Source organism: Chenopodium album, chromosome 2, assembly GCF_948465745.1.
Source record: "Chenopodium album chromosome 2, dcCheAlbu1.1, whole genome shotgun sequence".
Taxonomy (NCBI): domain Eukaryota; kingdom Viridiplantae; phylum Streptophyta; class Magnoliopsida; order Caryophyllales; family Amaranthaceae; genus Chenopodium; species Chenopodium album.
In genome coordinates this window covers 9,994,603-10,002,500 of record NC_137835.1, presented here as the reverse complement: position 1 = coordinate 10,002,500, position 7,898 = coordinate 9,994,603, and the positions used below count along the sequence as shown (strand labels likewise).

The window sequence follows — 7,898 nt, the reverse complement described above, 5'->3', positions numbered from 1 at the left end:
CCGTTATGGAAGTTTATGAAGGAAGAAGTAATACATAGCTAGCTATATGTAATAGTTTGTTACGTACCTTTGGAGCAACCACAATAAAGCCATGAGAAGCAAAATGTTGAAAGAGATCAGAATAATCTTCATTAGAAATAAGAGTTCCATGAATAAACAAGAGTACAGGATACGATCCCGGTTCTTGAGGTGAAACAACTAGCAAAGGCTCCGGAGCATAAAACTCGGATTTTCCCACCTTAATAGGTTTAGTTACCTCAAATTTTCCATTTTCAAATAAAAATAGTAACATCTTCAGAAATGGAAAAATTATGATGAGAACTACTTCTTTCTAAGATTTTTGGCAAAATTTGTGCTTGTGAGTGGTAAATTGTGGCTAACACCCCTAGAATAATCAAAACTGTTAATGCTGCCATATGTTTGAACTTTGGAAGAGTAAGAGTTGTACAACTTTGGGTTGTAGCTTATTAATTATTACGTGCATGAACTATATATCTTATTTATAAGTTTATAACGTACTTAGGACTCTAGGACGGCTAAGAGTTTAGGACTCCCTATATTGATTGCATGGTAGAAAATGATTGCATGCTAGAAAAGTACTCGTTGATTTTTACTACGAGAAAAGAGCCCATGAACGACAAAATATCCTGCTGTAAAAGACCATCTATTATGACAGGGTTTTCCGTTGTCATGTCCTACAAGTTAGGGGATTATCATAGAATATTTTCCTGTCGTGAAAACTAATTATAACAATAAAAAAAACTATCACGAAAGGTAATTACATATGGATATAGATAGAATGTTTGTTTGAGATTTTAGTTGAGACATAGTTAGCTTAGGTCTTTTATATGAAGTTGAGTATAATTCATGACAAACTGAAAAACTGTCATTAAAAATATTAGGAGCATTGTAGAAATATGTATATATATGTAGTATTTGTATAAGTATCTGTATAGCTATACTTAGTGCAAGAATATTTTTTGTTTTTTGTCTGTTTCTATCCTTGACAGCAGTCATGAGCTGTATCTTTGTCTTGTAGTGATCAAGGTGTGTATATATATATGAGAAGCAGATCTTTCTAGGGTTGAGAGCCCCTAAAGTTATTCTTCCGCCTCCATTCAGTAGAAAATATTCTTGCTGAACACACAAAACCTATTATACTCTGAATTTCTTCATGGATCAGAGCTCACCAGGTTCTGAGAATAAACAAAATCGAAACTTTCTGAAATAGAAAGATTGAATCTTTAACCAAACACTGAACCAAATATCAAAGTTTTAATCTTTGATTATAAAAGTTTTAAATTCCTGGAATAGAAACCCATAATGGAGGGCAAGCAAGTTGTTCCTTAAGCTGATCCTTATTATTTGGGAAGCTCAGATAACTCAAACACACCATTGGGAACGATCATCTTCAATGGAAAGAACTATGTCAACTGGAGCAGAAGTGTGAGGATGGCTCTAGGGGAAAAGAACAAGCTTGGATTCATCGAGGGTAAGATATCTAAACCAAATGTATCTTTTGATGATTATAATCAGTGGATAAGGAATTATTGCATGATTAGATGTTAGTTATCTGCTAGTGTAACACCTCAAATTGCTGAACAAATGTTGATAGTGAACTCACACTACAAGAATCAGGTCGAATACCGACGGAATGGTTCCGATGGACCTAAAAATCCGTCGGAAAAATCAATATTTCCGACGGATTTTATTTTCGTCGGAAATTTCCGACGGAAAATTAATCCGTCGGAAAATATGTCCTTTCCGACGGAATTTATATCCGTCGGAATTTTCGGACGACAAATTCCGTCGGAAACTAATTTAAAAAAAAAATCGGAACCCTAAACAACTAAACCCCCCCCCCTCATTTCAACATTCCGCCACTTCTCTTCCCCTTTCCCCTTCACTTTCTCTCTCCTCTCCTCTTCTCTTCTTTTCTGTCTTCTCTTTCATCCTCTCCTCTTCTTCTCGGTCTTCTTCTCCTTCTACATCTTATTTCTTTTGTTTTATTTCTCCTTTCTCTCTCTCTCTCTTCGTTCTCACCTTGCTCCATTAATATCAAGCACCAACGGAATAATAAATACAACGCTACAACAACAAAGCCTACGACGACCACCAATGTCAATCACCACCAACAACAGCGCAACAACAACAAATTAAAGCCTACGACGACCACCGTCCCGAGCCTCCCACTCCCAAGGTTTTTGTTTTGTAGATCTAGTTTTAATTTAGGTTAGATTGTAGATCTAGTTAATTGTTTTGTAATTGTTATGTTAATTTATGAATTTTATTAGATAATTGTATATTTATATATATCTTGTAATAAAATTATCATTTTTTAAAACGAAATTATGTTTAAATATGTAGATCTACAGGTTTTGATTTTATATTGTGTGGTATTTTTTTCGATTTTGTTGGTGGGGGCTGGTGGTTCTAGGTGGAGGCTGGTGGTTCTGGGTGGGGTCTTGTGGTTCTAGGTGGGGCCTGGTGGTTGTAGGGTGGGGGATGGTGGTTGTAGAGTGGCCGAGTGGGGGTACGGTGCAGTTTTTTTTGTTTTTTTAATTGAATTTTCCGACGGAATTTCCGTCGGAATTTTCCGAAATACTTCCCCTGGGCCAGAATTTGTCGTCCGATAACCGCTTCTGAAGGAAATTCCGTCAGAAACGGGTGTTTCCGACGGGAATTTAGCTATTTTCTAGTAGTGTCAGCCATAGAGTTTTGGACTAAATTGGCTGAGAGATTTGCAGTCAAATGCTCCTCAAATCTATATGCTTAGGAAAGAATTGAATGGATTGAAACAGAACAACATGAGTGTTTCAGAATATTTTTGGAAGCTTAAGGCTGGATGGGATCAGCTTAGTAGTTTGGAAGGAATGCTTGAGTACACATGTGGTATTTTCAATAAATGCACATGTAGTGTAATGAAGAAGCTGATGGAAAGAGAAGAGAAGAAGAAGATGATGGATTTTCTGATGGATTGAATGTTGGTTATGATAATCAGAAAGAAAACATCATAGGTATGGATCCATTTCCTAGTGTTAATAGAGCACATAAGATGGTTTTACAAGTTGAAAAGTAGAAGGAAATATCTGGTTTGGATGAAATAGGCTCAGAGGCAAGTGCTTTACTAGCTGCTAAACCCTTCCATGGAAATAGGCAGAACAACAATCAGAATCACAAGAATAATTACCAGAGTGGTAATTATCAGAAAAGAAAGACCAAGGAAGAAAAAGAAAAAAAAATGGTGTGAAAATGGTAAAATGAAGGGACATACAATAGATGGATGCTTCAAGATCTATGGGTATCCAGATTGGTTTAAGAACAATCCAAAGGGAAAGTCGGGAGTGAAATATGCTGCAAATGTGTCTGGAACAGGACAGGGCATTGAGGATGATCCTCTTGGATTGTCTGAACATGGACAGTCAAGCAATGGTGAGAAACTAGATTCTGAGATGCTATGTGCAGTGGTGCAACAAGTAATGAAAATGATGAATCGGAAGCAGGAAGGTCAGATAACCACTTCAAGTAATGCAGTAAGTATGAAAAATTTTGCAGGTATGGTCTCAACCTCAAATGCTTGTGCATTTTATGAGAATGTTGATAAAAGTTGTTGGTTGATAGACTCAGGGGCATCTGATCACATGGCTAGTGATAGTAAATTATTCAGTGACATAAGAAGTTTAAGAAAACATGTTAGTGTTGGAATGCCTGATGGAACTATTAGAAATGTGAAAGAAATGGGAACTGTGAAACTTAGTGAACATATAATTCTTAGAAATGTGCTACATATACCTGAATTCAAGCATAATTTACTGTCAGTGATGTTGATGTTTAAAGATTTTGATGATGAGGAACTTAAGTTACAGCAAACTCATCTCATAAAGACTTTTCAAGTGTTTGTGCAGCCTAGGTGAAATTGATCTTGGAGATGGAAGAAGTAACTAAAGCTGAGAAGACTTGAAGGAGTTCTTTATCAAGAAAGTTATTCAATATAAAAGAAGAGTTCCCTAACAGGAACTGAGTTCCCTCACAGGAACGCTCCTTCACAGGAACTTGAAGATTGCTAGCTAAGATCTTTGGAGGAACTTAGTAAGCGTGGAGTCCAAGTAAACCTACCAGAACAAGAGTACAGCGCAGCAATGTTTTAGTTAAGATTTTATCTTCTAGATTCATTGTTAAATATGTAAAGTAGGATATGCATGAAACTTATTAGAAGCGTGACAGTTAGCTTGGCAAATAAATTAAAATCGGAAAAGATAAAAGATAGAAATCGGAAAAAGATTTTCTTTAAATATTTATCTTTTAAAATCAGTTTGTTAAAAAGATATTATGCTTTTTAATTCAATATTTCTATCTTATTTTCTGAAAAGATTTTCTTCAAAGGATTTAATTAAAAAAACCGTGTTTTAAGATAAGTTAAGTTTTACTTATTTATCTTTATGTAAACCATCGTCTGCGTTGGTTTGGACATGTAAGACGGAGACCCGAGGGTGCACCGGTGCGAAGAGTGGAAGAGTGGGACCATGGAGGGATTAAACGAGGAAGAGGGAGACCAAAGATGACTTGGTTGGAAGGAGTGAGGAAGGATATGAAGTGCATGGATTTACGTGAGGATGAAGTTTTGGATCGTAAGGGATGGAGGAGAAAGATTTATTTTGATGACTACACGGAATAATCAAATTTGGTTCATGTTAGCCGACCCCACTTTTGGGATTAAGGCTTTGATTGATTGATTGATTGATTGATCTTTATGTAAACCTACTGTTTATACAGGTAATACTCGTATAAATAGTAGAGAATAATATGAGCCTAGGTTTTTGTGAGTTTAATGTGTGAAGAATTTACAGAGCTATAGTTGCGTAAGTTTGCCAAGCTTATCATACTGTCATATTAGTTTCGAGTTTCATGCATAGCTTGCCGATCATATACTAGGTGTTAATTCTTGTATTTGGTTTCGGGTTTATTAGGGTGAGAGTATTTTTATCATTGCATACAGAGAGAGCTTCTGGTGAGAAGGGGGAAGATCTGTACTTAGGGAGTACGAGTGAGTTTGAGTGTGGGACTCAAACTGGGTAGAACAAGGTGTGGTTCTGTAGCAAGTTCAGTCTGGAACTTGAGAGTAGAGGCTGAATTATAATAGGTTGTAACTTGGTGTTTGCCCTATTATAGTGGAAGTATTTGTGTTTGAAATCCCTAAGGTAGGGTCGAGGTTTTACTTCTAGTTGGGCACTAGAAGGTTTCCTCGTAAAATCTGTGTGCATCGCAAGTTCCTATTTTGTTCTGTTTTATATTTGCAAAATTATTATTTAGGAACTCAACTACAATTCACCCCCCCTCTTGTAGTGTTCATCTCAATTAACAAGTGAGTAAGTTGATGGAGAAAACAAAGTTGAAGGTAATATTCACTGATTATGGGTGTCTATTTTAGGACCCTTCTAGTAGAGAGGTAGTTGGATATGGAGAGAAAAGTGGATGACTTTACAAGCTAAAGCTAGACAAGAGATCTGGAGGAACTGAAGAAGAAAGAAGTGGAGTAGAGAAGGAGCAGAATAAGGCTAATGTAATGGCTTGTAAAAAGAAAATTTTAAGTAGTAAATCTAGAGAAAATTTAGATTTATTACATGCCAGATTAGGACATACTTCTTTATCCAAGATGAAACATTTGAGCATTTGTGATTGTAATGGGGTTTCTAAATATTTTTGTGATACATGTTGTGTGGCAAAACACCACAAGTTACCTTTTAATTCAAGTTCTTCAATTGCAAATGTTGTTTTTGATTTGGTTCATATGGATTTATGGGGACCATATAGAACTAAGAATCTCACAGGAGCAAGCTATTTCCTCACAATCTTGGATGATCATTCAAGAGTGACCTGGACTTATTTAATGTTAAATAAGGAACATGTTAGACATGTGCTGCAAATGTTTATTGCATATGTGCAGAATCACTTTAATACTTCTATTAAGGTGATAAGAAGTGATAATGGGACTGAAATATTTCAGTCAGAGTGTTCCACAATAATGAAAGAAAAAGGAATTTTGCATCAAAGGAGTGTTGTAGGAAACCCTCAGCAGAATGGAAGAGTTGAAAGGAAGCATAGGCATTTGATAGAGACAGCAAGGGAAATGAGAATACATGCTGGATTGCCTAAGAATATGTGGGGAGAGTGTGTGCTTGTAGCAACTCATATCATCAACTTGTTGCCCAGTGCAGTATTGAAATGCGAGATACCTTTTGAGAGACTGATGAAGAGAAAGGCTAGGTATGAACATCTGAAAGTGATAGGGTGCCTTTGATATGCTAGTAACAGGCATAGGAAAGGGGATAAGTTTGTTGCTAAGGCAACAAGATGTGTTCTGATTGGATATCCAAGTGATCAAAAGGGATACAAAGTTTTTGATCTAGAGTCAAAGCAAATATTTGTATCTAGAGGTAGTTTTTAAAGAAAATATTTTTCCTTATAAACAAAGTGACAAAGAAAATGCTGAAATTCCTAGAAGTATTGACCTGAATTTTGAGACATCAGATGAGATGTCTACTAACAATATTTTGCAGGGAATTCCTTTCAGAGAAAAGGAAGATCAAGGTGAAATTATGCCTCAAGTGCAACATGAGGTGTTAGAACAAGAGGTTCAAACACTTGAAGAAGACATGAATGAAGAAATGGAAGGTCAAGAGCAGAATGATCATAGAGATCAGGAACAGAACATGGAGCAAGAAGCTTTGAGAAGATCTATAAGAGACAGAAGACCACCTTCAAAATTTAAGGGTTTTGAATGTGATAAGAGGTTGCAGCAGTTGAAAGATATAAATCAAGAAACTGAGCCAAGAGATGTATGTCAATCTGATACATGTTAATCTTGATAACAAGGAGTAATATACACAAGATTACATCGTGTCTCTTAACAATGAGATGAAAATAGATCAGCCAAACACATACAGAGAAGCTTCAAAGGATCCAAGATGGGTGAAAGCAATGCAAGAAGAGTTATAGGCAATAGACAATAATGGAACATGGGAGATAGTTGATCTACCAAAAGGAAAGAGAGCCATTGATAGTAAATGGGTTTATGCAGTGAAATTGATCCAAATGGGAAGATTATGAGACTAAAAGCAAGGTTAGTAGCCAGAGGAGATAGACAGGTGGCAGGAAAGGATTACAAGGCCACATTTTCACCAGTGGCTAAATTTGCAAGTGTAAGACTTATAATTGCATTAGCAATTGCAAAAAACTGGAATTTACATCAATTGGATGTAAACAATGCATTTTTACATGGATACTTAGAAGAAGAAGTATATTTGAAGATTCCAGAAGGGTACAAGGATGGAACTGAGGATAAGGTTTGCAAATTGAGAAAGAGTTTGTATGGTTTAAAGCAAGCTTCGAGGCAATGGAACATTGAGCTCAAATCATTTTTGATAGAAAATGGTTTCAAGCAATGCAGAAAAGATTACTCCTTATTTGTGAGAACAGTGAATGGTAAAACATGTATTATCTTGGTATATGTTGATGATTTGATTATCACTGGTGATGATGAAGAAACAATTGCTTCTATGAAAGAAAAACTGGATAGTGCCTTTACTATAAAGGATTTGGGATTCTTGATATACTTCTTGGGAATTGAGATAGCTAGAGGAGAAAGGGGTACAATGATCAACCAAAGAAAATATGCCCTAGACATTGTGAGAGATAGTGGAATGGAGGGATGTACACTATGTACATTTCCCTTTCCAAAAGGAGTAAAGTTATCAACATAAACAGGAGAATTGCTTGAAGATCCAGAGAGTTATAGGAGATTGGTAGGAAGATTGTTGTATTTGAACTTATCTAGACCTGAATTATCCTTCTCGGTTCAACAACTAAGTCAATATTTGAGTTGTCCTAGAAAGCCACAT

General features: G+C 36.1%; 1 pseudogene across 1 annotated transcript in view; it reads right to left on the bottom strand.

The window, feature by feature from the left end:
* Window positions 1–449, bottom strand: part of LOC145582756 (chlorophyllase type 0-like) — a 1,964-nt pseudogene extending 1,515 nt beyond the window's left edge. The window contains exon 1 of the transcript XR_014099932.1: window positions 68–449. The product of XR_014099932.1 is annotated as a chlorophyllase type 0-like (transcript). The remainder of the gene's footprint in view (window positions 1–67) is intronic.
* Between the last annotated feature and the right edge of the window lie 7,449 nt (window positions 450–7,898).